At 39.4% G+C, this 15,075-nt stretch overlaps 1 protein-coding gene across 3 annotated transcripts in view; it reads left to right on the top strand.

The window, feature by feature from the left end:
* Nucleotides 1-15,075, top strand: part of GATAD2A (GATA zinc finger domain containing 2A) — a 90,526-nt gene that overhangs the window by 12,645 nt on the left and 62,806 nt on the right. The window lies entirely within an intron of this gene.

Genomic DNA, 15,075 nt, shown 5'->3' with positions numbered 1-15,075 from the left:
AATCAATGATCTTAGTTTTTCATTCCCTAATAGAGCTAACTGTTGAGTAACTTTTGTAGAACCATTTGCCTCAGAAATTTGTGGGATCAGAGTACTTCAGAGTGTGTGTGTGTTTAGCACAGCACAAGATTAAAATGACAGCTATGATCACTGTTCTTATAGCCCTTCCAAACAAGGATATTTTAAATATGAGGGGATGTATTTGTGCACACAAATATTGTCTTTGACTAGAGATCAGTTATAGTGAATACAGAGTAACTTTTCCTTCCCTCCCTGCTTCCAGTGAACCCTCTATTTAGTGTGGATAATTGAGAGGAGGAGTGAATTGTTGTATTTTTTTTGCTTATGTAATTGGCTACATTGTAGCTTACCTGTGGAGGGAGGGAGGACTGCTTATGATGTCACCAACAGTATTGAAATTGCCTTTCAGACTTGGAGAAGGAGCCAAAAGACAGGTACAAATATTAATTCCTCAGTACTCTCAATGCCTGTAGGAGTTAGCTTTCAGTAATAAATATATTTCATTGGGTGATGTCTGGTTATTTTAATTTACTCTTGCTGACTTCAATCTCAATGTGATGTGAGCCATCAATATTTTCATGAACACCATAGTTATGTGTGCATCAGAAAATGGAATGGATTGGTTACTGACAAAGGTCATCAGCACCTGCTTTTCCCTCAACCAATATTGACAATGGGTAACCCATTAATGTAGATGGGACTAAACCACATCAGCACCATCACAGAATCCTGTTGAAAACAGTGCTGTCCCATCTGCACTAGCAGTTAAGTCACTTTCTATGCTGCTTCATCATCAGAAGTTCAATTTCCTTGTCTGGTATATGTTGTCAATACTGAGGACTTACAAAGTCTTTATGGAGACTAGAATATGATCTGCATCGTTTGGTCTCTTGCCAATGATTATTCACACAGCCTCAATATAAAAATGAGTAATTTCATCACTATACAGTCATGTTGCAAACTGACATGGATAAATCTATAGGTCATTGCAGAAAGTCACATGACTGACCTGTCTTTAAGACACTTCCTAGAATTAGAGGAGGAAGTAAACCAAAAGCTTTCATGTTTTAATAGTTTCGCAGCAAATCATGTCTTGGACTGAACTGTGAACCACATTTATGTGTGTATGTATCAGATATGTACATACACATGGGAACCACTTATAAGATTAGTATAAAATATAACTCAGCAATTCTTATCTTTCATTTTCATCAGATAGTGAGTAAAAGATTATATATCTGGCTAAGGTGGGTATGGTATTAGGTTGGAACTCTGTAAAATTATATTTGACATGGACTTTCCATTTCACTTGTTCTTTTTTCTGTTTTTTTTAATAGCTGATTGATGTCCACTGAGATGAATATGCTATACCAATAGTAGGTCTTGGGTGACTTAGGCACATTTTGTTTATGCATTAGATTTCAAACAAGATCATGTTATCAGACATCAAAAATATTAATTATTGCATTATTCTGTTTCTCCTTAGGACTCTGGCCTTAGATTTGATTGTGAGTGCTCATGGGAAGGAAGTCTTTTTCCTTCACCTGTCTTCCAAAAATTGTGATGAAAGCTCTACTTACCTGATGATCAGATTTAACTTCACAGCTGGTTAACAATGCAAGATGTCATCCTCATTACCCCCCCCCCACCAAAAAAAACCCCCAAATCTAAATTCTCTATGTACGCATTCTCGTTAAATGCATGTATTTGAAAGTAGTTTACATTGGTAAATTGGTTTCAAATTATCTTGCTCTTCTGCTCTTGATTAGAAACCTGCACTAGATGAGTGGCACAGCCTCCTCTCAGGTCTCCCATGTATATTCTTCACTAGACACCAGGTAGGAGGAGGTGTATAAGATGTTCTGTGGGTGGCACCCTTTCCTCTTGGGCCACATCTGTTCTAGGGAAAAAGTGTAACTTTTAACACATTAGCTGCACGAATGTAACCTGAGGAAAACCCCAGGGGGAACTTAGTTTACATCAACCAACTAATGTGTTTAAAGTTATAGCTTTCCTTATTACCCTAGGATTTTAACATGTCTTCATTAGGAAAAAAAGGAAGCAATGCACATGAACAAGTCCTTGAAGACAAACAGTACCACAACTGGACTTCAGTGGCTTAAGAAGGTGGAATTCCTGAGGTTGCTTCCTTAACAAACACGTCTGGAAATGAAGGGCGTCAACAAGTGGATGACTTGTTTTTTCAGTATTTGAAGAAAACAATTTGTGTAATTAATAGTTCCAAAGCTGAGCAACTGCTAATCATCCATGTCAACATCAGCTGGAAACTGCTGTTCTCATTAAAACTTTAGTATCTGTAACTATGCATGAGACAAATTAAAATTTTGTTCTCATTTACAGGACAGGATGACCCTCAGTCCAAATAGTTTGTAACTAGTGAGACAGACAGAGTGGTCTATGCAAGGATACTCTTGGATATCTATTTGCTACAGTGAGATGTGCACTATAAACCTTTTACTTATTTCCTTTAGTGGAATAGGTAATAAGCAAAAAGTCTCTCTTCCTCACCCCACCCTCCCCAATTTGATTCTCCATAATATTCCAAAGATCTCCTTACAGAATGATACACTGTACCTTGCAAATGGTTTGGGAGACTTTAGTACAGTCTCTCAACTTCACAAGTCAGATATTTGGGATGAGAGAGAAAGTATATGGTGTACTCTGGAATGATCTGGTCTATGCATGCATTTTATAACCTTAACGCAACTTGCAGGTAGAAAAGCTTCTGCAGGACTTTGTCAGAGTCTGAAAGAGGTAAAGGTTTTTGCATGTTACATCTCTAAGTCAGCAAAGAGTACTGTCTTCTGACTCTTGGGGTCATGTGTTTCGCTGTAGCATAGGGAAGCTGAGCTCAGAGAAAAGAGGCGCAGTGGGCGATTGATTTTTTTTCTTTACACATACTTTCAAAATAGTTTCTTGTTCAGTAGTATATGGATAAGGCATTTGAAACTTCTCTCTGGCTCTGCACTGTCTCATGATAATTAATAAAAATTCTCTATAGATAGTTGTATCACAATTTTGGTCAACAAAAATATCATCACTAATTGGAGATGATGGCTTAGTAAGCGGGCCAAACAACAAGGTTCATGAAGCCCCTTCACCACGTAGAGCCACATGTTTGAATCCCAGCAGTTGAAGTAGGTGTGCTACATGGATCACTGCTCAAGGAGTTCTGGAAAGGGCACCTCTGATAGATGTTGAGATACTATGACAGTTCTGACCACATAACTAGACTAAAGATTCTTAAAAAAACAAGATTCTGTCTGTCTTGTATGTACATTAATGGTCTTCTAGGACTCTTCCTCAGAGTATAGTTTTGCCCTAACCTCCTGATCACAGTACCTCTTTCCAAGAACATATGTGCTTTGTAATTATGTCCTATCTGGTTGCTGTCTGCCACCCCAGAAATGCTTGCTTTTTTGTGTTTGGGTAAACTGCTTACTGTAAAACCACATTTTGTGATGTGTTTGGGATCCTATGGAATTAAAGTGGTTTACAGAAATAAGATGATGGAAAGTTAGAGTACAATCTGCGTTGATCTTTAGTAGTGAGAAAAGATGGCATTGGATGGATGGGTGTGTGTGTGTGTATTGCTATATCAAGTTCTATACAAGTGTCAAAATAACATTGCTGGCTCAAGGAACCAGTGACCATCTGAAAGCTTGAAATCCTGTATTTCAAACGGTATAAAAATATTTCTCTATTCCCTTGAAGGTAAAAGTGCATGCATCCCTTGACTGCACCACAGTCCCTACAACTGGTGGAGAATTGTAGATCCTAAACAGCCAGTATAGATGAAGCCTAACAGCTAAAGAACTTCTTTTTTTCCAGTAATGATTAGTTGTCTAGTGTAGATGAGGCTTCAGAGTCATTTCTTGCAGAAGGAAATCTAAACAGTTGGTTAAACCTCAAATTCTGTTTCATGGTTGATACAGACTGCCACAAACTACTGATAAATGATCAGATGTGTTCAGTTCACTGGATTACCGTGGTGTTAGTTTATCCCTTTGTATTATCTATATTCATTTCCCATTAATGTATTTAGCAAACATCACCTCTAGGAAAAAAGTTACCACAACCTGTAAGTTCTGTTGTCTTTGTTGTGTGAATCTCTTTACCTTCTGTCTTCTCGGTCAAAAGATGCTCTCAAATTTTTCAGTCATTTAGATTCCCTCAAAAGATAAAATTCCCAATTGTTGGCAACAAGATGATGTCCCTCTCCTCCCTCCAAGATAAATTGCAGTCCATGGGCCAGATGTGACCCACAGCCCTCATTATCTCTACAGAGATCTACTAATATAATATAGAAGCATGGCTTGTGGAGACCACAAGTTCAGTGTGTGGTGCTCTATCATGATTTTGGAAGGCAATCTGAATCAAGATGGGGCTTCACATTCTGGAATTAATGATGGTGGCTGCAGTCAACTTCATTTTGTGCAAATAGGTGTGGCCCTCAAGCTCTTGTTTAGACTCCCTCCATTAAATCAGTCCTGACTGATTTCTCTTCTCTTCCTTCCCCTCCCTTCTCCCCTCCGTAATTTTAAGACTGTTGTCTCAACTAGACTTGTTCCTTCAGACTTAAGTGTATGTGGTTAAAAGTATTTTTCATCTCTCTCTGCTGTAAAGTGTTATGCTCAACTCCAGAAATCTTGTTTCCACATTTCAAGTAACTAGCAGTGGAGCTGGGGATGTGGAAACCCAATTTTCAGGAGGAATCAAGCAGTTGCTGACACTAAATGGAGGAGGGTGGCAAGAAACATGTGATTTATCTGGTATCTGACTGCTAGTTAAAGGCTTTGGCATTCAATAAGCAATAAATGGCTATAGAGCAATGGCAGGCTGGATTCAAATTTCTATCACAGCAGGAGACACCAGAGAGAGTGATGGAATACATTCCCTGAGGATTCTGTAGAGACAAATCAGTAAGTGAAACATCTTGGTCTTTCATTTAAGAGTTACAGCCAGCCATGTTGGAATGTCCTATCTACCACCTGCTTATTTTCTTGTTTTGGATGTTGCCATTCTCTGGAGCCTGCACCTTAAGTCTCCTTAATCACTTTAAATCTGTGGAGGTTCTATAAGTAAGAGATATATTAAATATGAATGGAAAAAAATAAATTATTGGTGCAGACTTGTTTTTTGTGATGTCGTCAAGTTATTTTGTATGTATGTAAATGTTAGGTACCCTTCTTCAAAAATAAAATGTATGTTCCTGAAAATAGTTATTCCAGTTCTTGAAAAATGTGTTTATACAGCTATTGTAGATGACTTGCCTCACTAGGTTTATTAAATATGCCTTCACTAACACACTTCGTTAATACAACAAGCCAGTGGAGAGAGTAGCTGACAGGGTCAGTTGTATACAAGTAAAAACAAATCTGTCTGGTAGCATTGTTGAAGCATCACCAGAATAGCATCCATGTTAGTATTTTAGTCACAAAGGTCCTGATCCTGCAAGGAGCTTTGCATAGGTAGGTATGCATGAGGAATTGATTTCAATGGAGCTCAGTGCAGGATCAAAGTCAGTGTGATTGTTCTGTACCCCAGACAATCAAGTTGAGACTATACTACTTCCTGCAATGTAAATAAGTATAATCTGGCGTTTAGTTCTGTCTGCTGTAGCTTTTGTATTTTACGAAATGCACTGCAGTTTTTTTAATCAACTGCTTTTTTGGCTGCTTATTAGCTGTTGTCTTTTTTTGACACAGACACAACTATTTTTGTTTTTTCATATGAGTCACCCTCTTGCTAAGACTGTTGAGTTAATGATTCAGTCTTACCAATGCATCCTCTATGAAGCTACATCTGGGTAGACAGAGGTCAAACAGCTGTGTAAAATTTTTTGGACTTGGACCTGGCCTTTCTGAAGAAGCTGTGCATCTTCTTCCATCTTGTTCTGTAGTTTATTCCCTTTTTTGACAGAGGGTGGGGGTTGTTTTGTTTTGTTAGGCTTTTTATGCTAGATGACAAAGAATTGAGAAGATTACTTTGACTTTATCCTTGACTGTTAGTTTTACAATTGCTATTTTAAAATAAGCACTGAGGGGAAGATGTTTGTACACTACATAATGCTTTTTGGTGAAACCCTCTTTCAGATATCTGGGTACCCTCTGGGAGGAGAGAAGTCCCCCGCCCCAAACTATGCAGGATGAATATAGCTTTACAGCTAACTTGTTTTAGAACTGATTTTAAATTTAGTTCAAACAAAACTGATCTGTCCAAAGGTAGTGAGTAGTCATGGGACTGCCTCTGCCTAAAATGCCACTTTTCCTATCTTGACAAGGGGATGAATGACCTAATGTCATATTCTGAATTTTGTCGAGTATCAGTGTCTGGGATGGCAATAGAAGCTTCTCATGGATGGCTTCGGTTTGGGGGACTAACTTGTTCTCAGGATTGCCTGGGAAGCTGCCTCCTTCTTCTCCCATTTCATGAAACAACTTGCATCTGGAGTGAAAAGCAGACAGCATGCTTGTGTTTCTGTTGGAGTCCATAGAGACGCAACCCAAGACAATCAAGGGTGTTTCTATTCATGAGTAGTCAACCAAATCGTGATCTGGGTATTTTGAGCCTGCCTGATCTTCTGAATCAACCTGCAAAGAAATGCACTCCATTTTGTGCTGAGTTAGGTCTCTGTCTGGGGTTAGCCAGTGTTGCATTTTTCCATGTAATATCTGTGACCTCTTTGTTGCATTTGCTCTGTACACTTTGGCTTTGTAAATTGCTGACTGGTGCAGCAAGCCTTGGGCATCCCTGGCTTTGTAACCAGAGCCAGACTTTTGAGTAATGAACTTTCTGAGAAATCTGAGTTAGTGTTAATTTTTTCCCCTTCTTTTAAGCCCTATTTATTGAAACTTTCTCTTTGCCTCTCCCATATCTTCATTTTTATTTTTTTTTGTTTGACTTCTTTACTATTTTACTCACACAGACCAGATTCTGTTAAAATTGCCATGTTTTGGGCAATATATTTGGTATTAGAAGATACATTAGCACTTAGTGATTTGGGAATATCTTGATTTAGCAGTCAGGGTCTAGAAATCAAGTTTATACTAGTGATATCAGAAGGGTTCACCCTAGATCTTTTGGGGAGTCTGAGCATCTGAGTTTTTCATTCTTCCTGCTTGCCATGCCCTGGAGCATGAGTAGTAGGATTTTGGGAAAAGAAGGGCTGAACTTGATTCTTGGCACATCAGAGTGTGGATCGTGTGTGTGTGGTTTGTTTTTTGTTTTTGTTTTTTTTTTTTTCAAAAGCACGTAACAAAAATGCTATCTATGTCTCTAGTTCTCTCAAACAGATCATGAGCAATGTGCCTGTGGCCCCTGATGCAGGAACTCTTGCAGCAGCTCAATAAGCTCCTCCTGTAACAGGATTTGAGTACACAAAGCAAGAGAGATTCTCATGAGACACAGTACCCTGTAACTTAGGGGCAGAGTGCACTGGGCTACAAGCCAGGAGGCCGAGAGTTCTAATCCCCTGCCCTTGCATTGATTTGTTAATATTTTCTATGCCAATCACAGCCCTTATCCAAAGCCTCACTGTTACATTAGGGGAGGTAACTTATCGTTTGCTAATATTGCAGATGTCATTACTCAGCACTTACAGAGTTGCTTCCAGCAGAGCTGGGAATAGACCCTGGGTCTCTAATATAACAGCCCCAAATCTCCTCCTTTTGCCATGCTCCCTTTCAGAAAGAATGTCAAATATTTGTGTAACTCACGTAGTGTGACTGTCACCTTTTTATTAGTCTTTCTCCCTCCATGTTAATAGACTTTTTTTGATTCTTTGGCTTAAGCAGTAATCTCATACTCTTTTACATCCATCCAGAGGTCTTGGGTTCAGTCCACACAGAGGACCCAGATAGGGTGTTGTTATATCCTAGTTCTGCTGTCTGTAACCACTAGACCGTTCTGTTCCTACAACCAGGAATAACAACCAGGACTCTTTTTGAGGGCCTTCTGTGGTCCCACTTCTGGGTTTGGCATCCTCTGGCATTGAACTTATGCCAATTCCAAAAGTGTAAATATGCAGAGGTGGTACTCTCAAAGAACTGTTACTAATATGTTACTTTTCTGTCTCCTAAACAGTTGCATAACCACCTAGCAAAGTGTGTTGTCCCTGTATGTGCAGGTCCAGTCTACACAGAGGATGAGAGTATCTTTCTCATTTTCTCTCTTCTTTCTCTTTTCCCTCCCCCCCCCCCATCAAACTATATCTGTAGCTGAAGAGAAAGACGCTTGTGATGTGGATCTGAAGGCTGAGAGTTGAAGGGAGAGGGAGAAGTGTCGTGTGGATTGTATATAATATCACTAGTATATGGACTCTGGAGTAATAGTTAGGAATGTTTTTTTTATATTGCAAAATACTTTAGAAGCAAATTTTAATGTTACTAATTTTATTGTAGCTCTTTTAGTATATATGAAAGTGAACAGTGCCTGTAAGAACAGAGTGAGGCACTTTTCTAGTAGCAAATTCGAAACTGAGAGTAGCATGTAGGAGATTTTGTGTCCAGACACTCAGGGCCTGTCTACACTACAAAAATTGACATCCAGCCGCCACAGTAATTAAGTTGGTTGTGTGTCTACATAACGCTCACTGTGTTGGTGGAGTGCTTGCATTGATGCACAGAGCAGTGCACCATGGGTAGCTGTCCCACAATGCAACAAGCTGCAGGGTGTTTTGTGAAGGGCTTGCAACGCCTCATGGGACCAAAACGCTGTCATGGGGGAATAGGAACCTGGCTTCGGCCTCTTATAATGCAGTTTCCTCTCTCACTATGCTCTGAGATGTGGGCTTTTTCCTACTGTGTGTTGTAAAGTCCCTAGGACAAAGGGGTCCTAGTTGGGCCCTTAAAAAAAAATCTTACTCCTTTTTTTGTAAGATCCAAAAAATGTTTCTCTCCCTTTCATCTCCACCCCACCTCCTTTGTGCATGCAATATCATACACAACTCTACCTACACAGACATTGATATTAACTACATAGTACAGTAAAAGGACTAGTGGCACTGCAAATGACTGCTTAACTTCACCCTCTCTAGGATTTGTGCCATTGTTCACACCTGGCCTGTCACAGTCAAATTTACCTCAGGACTATAAAGAGCATGTGAAACTGCACTGCAAGATGTTCTATAGGGGATGGAAACTCTTCATAGGAATTCCTGTAAATATCCCTTTTTTTTCCTGATCATTTTTAATAGGAAATCAAAATCAGACTTAAATCTATTTTTATTCCGTTTTTGGGTGGAAAGGCAAAAAAAGATACTTCACCTGCCCAAAATGAAACACACTGGTTCAATTTACATAAACTACCATGGTGATCCTTTTATATTACCCTAATGCATGCACAGTAGCTGTAATCTCTCTCCAAAGTGCTCCCACTGGAATTCCACTTTGAAAGATAAACTAATCTTTTTTTGGGCAGGAGGGCAGGGGAGAGTACGGGGTGGCCATATGTATATAAAATAAACTGCTGTAGTCTAATCCATGAACTACATGATCACCTCCTTGAGATGTTTCACATTTGGTTTCGATTACCCAATTTAACAATTTTCAATACAATGTGAAGTCCAAAATGTTAAAAATCCCAATGCACTTCTCTAATGTTGGAAAACCATCCTTTTCTGTACCTGCATCGTCGTCCTCCTCTTCATAAATCCCTAGGTAGAGCTTCAGTTCTGTCACCTATTTGAAATCAAAATATTTTCAGTCTATCATTTAGAATCAATGAAACCTAGAAATATTTATTTTTAATTCAGCACAATTCCTTGTAAACTTACTCCTCATTACCATATCAACTCAAATATGTAAGTTTTAGATTTCATATTTAAAGCACAGTATCAGTCATTTCTGCTGTCAGCAGTTTTGATCAAGAGTAAGACACTCTGAAGAGATGTGGAAGACTAGATGATAGTAAAGTTATGAAAACAATCCCAGAGTAGCTGGGTATTTCAACTAAAATAATCTAGCAAACTGTGTTCCTGTTTTACATTATCACTAGGCTTCAGAGTTGCTCTCCGATTAAGATAAATGAATACAACTTATTTATACCTTTTTAAGAGCTGGGTTTTTTTTCTTTTTTTCCGTCTATAAACATGGGATGGGACTACATCAGTTAAGTTGCAGGGTTGATTTCACTGCAGTGAGGGCTAGAAATGTAATTTTTCTCATTTAAAAAAAAAAAAATAAAACCTAAACTTTGAAGAAATTGTGGGAGCCAGTAACAGTGTGTTATAGCATTTCACAGATTGGGTTATCACTTTTTTTTTAATAAAGGTGGTGTGCAATCCATTTATCAAACTATAAACTAACTTCCATGCTGCTTTAAAATGTGCCTTTGCTAGCTGAAGTAGTACTAAAGGTTACTAGTTTTCATTTGAACAGTGAAGTGGGCTTCTGGTTAACTACTTCTCTGCTGGCCTCCAAAGTAACATTGTTTGTTTTGAATAATGCTATTTAAATACAATTTTACAACTTTAGAGTCCTTAACTAATATTCCCCATACCTCATTTTGAGGCAGGTATCGTTCCCGCTGAGAGGGTGAAGCCATAGACTGGCTTACTGATTTCATCCAAATACAGAAGGAGCCTGCGTGAGACAGGATTAATCTGACCACTAGAGCATGTTGCCTCCCTTTCAGTACCAACATACCCTCAACATTTAAATTGAAACACTGGCAGACTGTGTCTGGGTCAGCCCTAGAAGTACATAGTATATGGAACATAGTGCACATCAGGCAGCAGCAAAGCACTTAAACCACTAGCTCAGCAAGAAACTGGTTGAGTCTCATGACGCTGCCAATATGGGAGTCCAGTGCCAATATTCATGAAGATGGATGATGACTGCTAGAGGTTTTAAAACCTGATATGAATCGGAAATCTAGATTTCAAGTTCATTTTGTACAAGGGAAGAAGTGCTTCTACCTTTTTTGCACTTGGGCCTTGTTTAACACCTAGTGCAATTATCATTTCGAGCAACACATTTTTAGGGCTGGTCTATGCTTAAAAATTAGGTTGACATAGCTCTGTTGGTCAGGACAATGAAGAATCCACAGCCCTGACCAATGTAGTTAATTAAACCTAATCTAGAGGGGGGTTAGGTCAGTAATGTCGATGGAGGAATGTTCCCAACTGTCTAGCTGCTGCTGTTCAGGGGGTTGGTAGTCCTGTATCGATGAAATGAGTTTTTGGGGTTGATTTTCCCCCCCCTCCCCATTTGGTGTAAACTACATCTGTGCTGTGGGATTGTCCTGGCATAGCTATGGTAACATAGCTATTCCAGGATAGTCTCTACTGTGTAGACGTACCCTCACACTAAGATCTCTGACAAATCTGTTGCTGTTGGGGTGGGGGGGAAATCAAGTTAACCATGCTTATGCCTTTCAGTAAAGACTTTGAAGATGCATGACTTAGGCCACGTCCAGACTAGGAATTAAAATCGATTTTAGATACGCAACTTCAGCTACGAGAATAACGTAGCTGAAGTCGAATTTCTAAAATCGAGGTACTCACCAGTCTGGACGGCGCGGCATCGATGTCCGCGGCTCTCCGCGTCGATTCCGGAACTCCGTTCGGATTGATGGAGTTCCGGAATCAATGTAAGCGCGCTCGGGGATCGATACACTGCGTCCAGACTAGACGCGATATATCGATCCCCGAGCAATCGATTTTAACCCGCCGATGCCGCGGGTTAGTCTGGACGAGGGCTTAATGTAGTTCTTTAATAGAGACATAGTGTTTTGTACTCTGATTAAAGCTGAATAGATTTAATACCAAAACTGAGGCAACGTTGATCAATGAACTGCAGGTCTAGTTAAGAGAGAGATTCTCCTCTGCAACCCATCTGACTTCAGTGGCATTTCATAGGGTATTTGTTGCTGAATTTGGCCCAGGAAGCTTTGATTGGGGGTAGAATAATGAATTTCTGTTGCACTGCTGCAACTTGTGGTTAATTAAAAAAAAAAAAAAAAAATGAAGTACTGTAACTGCTAATTTATTTAAGTCTGTCCAGTAGCTCTTTCCTTGTTTACATTGCTGTATTGTGTATTACTATTTGTAGTCTTTGACTGCAAAAGAAATATTTATTACTTTCTAAGCCAGATGTTCGGGATGCAGCATGCAATACTTCAAAGGCAGCTGGCTTCCCTTCAGTCTATACAGTTACTGAAACCCTATGAAAGCACTGCAGTAGCAATGGCAATGACTGTCAATTGAGCACTAATTAGAAAAGCATTGGACTAATAGGATGAGCTATACTTAGTAAGGCCTGCCCTTTTTGTTTTATCTGGGCCAAGAAACTAATACATATCTGTTCATATAGTCCTGGGCAGCGGACTTTGTCATTAACAGTGCTTCCAGAACTGTTCCTTTGAACTGTTGAAGCCTACATTAGACTCAGTGTAATCATCTTGAAATAAAAAAAACAAAACAAAAACAAAACCGAAGTACCAGACCCAGTTTTGTGGGTCTCTGAGCACACTGACCCTTGGTGATGTAGCTTGTTTGGTCACTAAACTACTAGAACCCAATTGAAGTGTGCAGAGAGATGTGCAGAAAAGGGGTGCTGCTTTCATAACATCTATTTTTTTCTTTCATCCAAAGAGAAACACTGGCATCAATTGAGCAGTCAGCATTTACCCTGCCTTCCTGGACAGAATACAGTGGTTCTGGATCTTTTTAAGAGGGAAATGACTCAGAATTCTTGGTGGCTTAGCAGAAATTGTAAGCCAAGCTTCCAAGGAGGAGTTTTGGTGCTCAATGTGCATTAGTTGTGCTCCGCCTACAGTCCAGTACTGATGTGCTTAACCTTTCGAACTGATACCAGTCTGACAACATGCATGCTACTCTGTTATATTCCCAGCTAAATCTGTAGTTACATCTTTTTACTTTTTTTTTTTTTTTTTAATTTTTCATGCAGTACACATGATAAACTCTTAGGTGGGAGGGGGAGGTTTGAATAGATTATACAGCTTAAGCGGCTGCCACTCCAATAGTATGGCAAAGTTTGCTCTTTTTTAACTATTCAGTGGATTGTATAAATAGGAATCGGCCTACTAAGGGCTTTAAACCTTCCTTTTCTCTTTAAAGCATTTTGTTATGCAGCATGTGAAGGATGAGAGAACTCTTTATTTAAAAAAAAAAAAAGTTGTACTACCATAAACATCTTTGGACATACTTCTGAATCCATGTAGCCCTAAGTTGCAAGACTTGCTCTTTTCGGGTGAGGATATATTTCCGTATGTCAGCATTCATTTTAAAGTATTGGTGCAAAATATTTAATTAAAAATAATTATCCAAAGTAAAACAATAAGTTGAGTGAGATGCCTTTCTAAGGAACAGTAAAATTTAAGTCTTCTCCCCATTTCTCCTCCTCCCTGCCCCAAGTCTGTCATCTCTTTTTTATGACTGACTGCAATTATCTTTAAATCAATGCATCCTCTTCCTTCTTGAGTGGAACCCTACTAATGTCAACCCTTGAACTGCTCTGGAAACATGAGCCAGTCTAAAGAGCATGAGCTAGCACTTCTATCTCTTCCTATATGAGGAAGCTTCTGTAAGAAGTTACCCACCCCCCTTTGCTCAGTATGTGACACTACGGAAACTCCCACTGTAAACTGTGGTTATAATCTCAGATGTGACCAGTCACGTAGATAACCTGTTTGATCTGCATTGTGGAGCGGTGGTATGCATCTACCATTTTGTAGCTGTTCTTCCCAAGTCACTTTAAATATTTGCATTTCACTTATTTTGTTTTTAAGTGTTAGCATGGGAAGTTGCCACCAAATAGATGACTCTCTAGCCTCTTAAGTACTTTGTAATTAACTTTTGAACTGGCAAAACAGCATTCAGAGATAGATTGTTAGTGCTTGGATAAATGTTAAGATCCTGACTGCAATAGTGTAGAAACTTCTGGCTGTGAAATCAGGTGAACTATTCAATATTACATTACCAAATTCTGCTCCTACTCTTTGAATTGGGTAAAAGGAGAGGGCGAGATTAGAGAAATCCTGTTCTCTAGGCTGCTTTTTTGTGTTACACAGCTCAAGGTTTTGTTCATCTGGCTAAGCACAAAGGCTCTTGTGTTTTTGTTTGTCCTTGAGAAATCCTTTAAATCTAGTGGCTCTTCTGCCATTAGCAGCCATGTTCATGTCACAGGCCCAACTAAACGATACTGCACTGGACAAGTGTTGTCTTGTTACACGCATCTGGCTAAGTTGTCTCTGCTCCTAAAAGAAGTCCACTGGCTCACTGGGTACAATAACAAGTGAAAGCAGCTTGAAACTTTCCTGAAACAAAGCTATTTTCCCCTGTTTGTCAGTGGTGCCCCTGTCCTAAATCAAGCATGCTGGTGTAGGATAGTGTCATAAGCACTGTCTTAAGAACAGGGACTTAGGTCTTAATTTTTTACAAAAAAAAAAATCTTCTAATACCCATCCCCCCGCATAGTCTTTCACTTTCTTTGGCCAAAGCAGAGTGAGGGTGAGGGGGTGAAGGTGAGTAGTGACACAGCCTCAGGACTTCTTCATAGTGAGCTCCTACTGTGCTAGTCATTGTTGGTGTGACCTTGATGTGCTGGCATAGTCTTGTCCACCTCAAGCAAAGCTGTTGATCAGAAACTGGCACATTGTTTCCAACTCTAACAGGTGTTTGGATCAAACCGCTTATTGTTAAGAGCATTGGGCTACACACTGGAATATTAACCTAATGTGGTGTTGGGATTTTTGTGACGCAGGTTGAGAAACACAGTAGCTTCTAAATACGTCTAAGAATTGTATCATTTTAATCTGAGCATAATACAAAGGCTGTGGCTGCACTGGCAAAAATTGGACCTGTAATTCTCTACTTGTGGAAGCTGTAGTGTAGAAAAGTGTACGGTATTTTTACTACCCTCTTGTTTAATCCTTGGATTCAAGTAGCTGAGCTTAATAAGCTCTGTCCCCTTCATCAATGACTTTCACTGCCTGCTGTTAGTTGTAAGAGAGGAACTCAAGACTTCCCAATCAGAGCAGTTAGAACTCTACGTTTAGAAAACACACATT

The sequence above is a fragment of the Gopherus flavomarginatus genome, chromosome 24 (genome assembly GCF_025201925.1).
Source record: "Gopherus flavomarginatus isolate rGopFla2 chromosome 24, rGopFla2.mat.asm, whole genome shotgun sequence".
Taxonomy (NCBI): Eukaryota; Metazoa; Chordata; order Testudines; family Testudinidae; genus Gopherus; species Gopherus flavomarginatus.
Note: the sequence above shows the minus strand (reverse complement) of the source record. Positions and strands in the feature narration are given on the sequence as shown.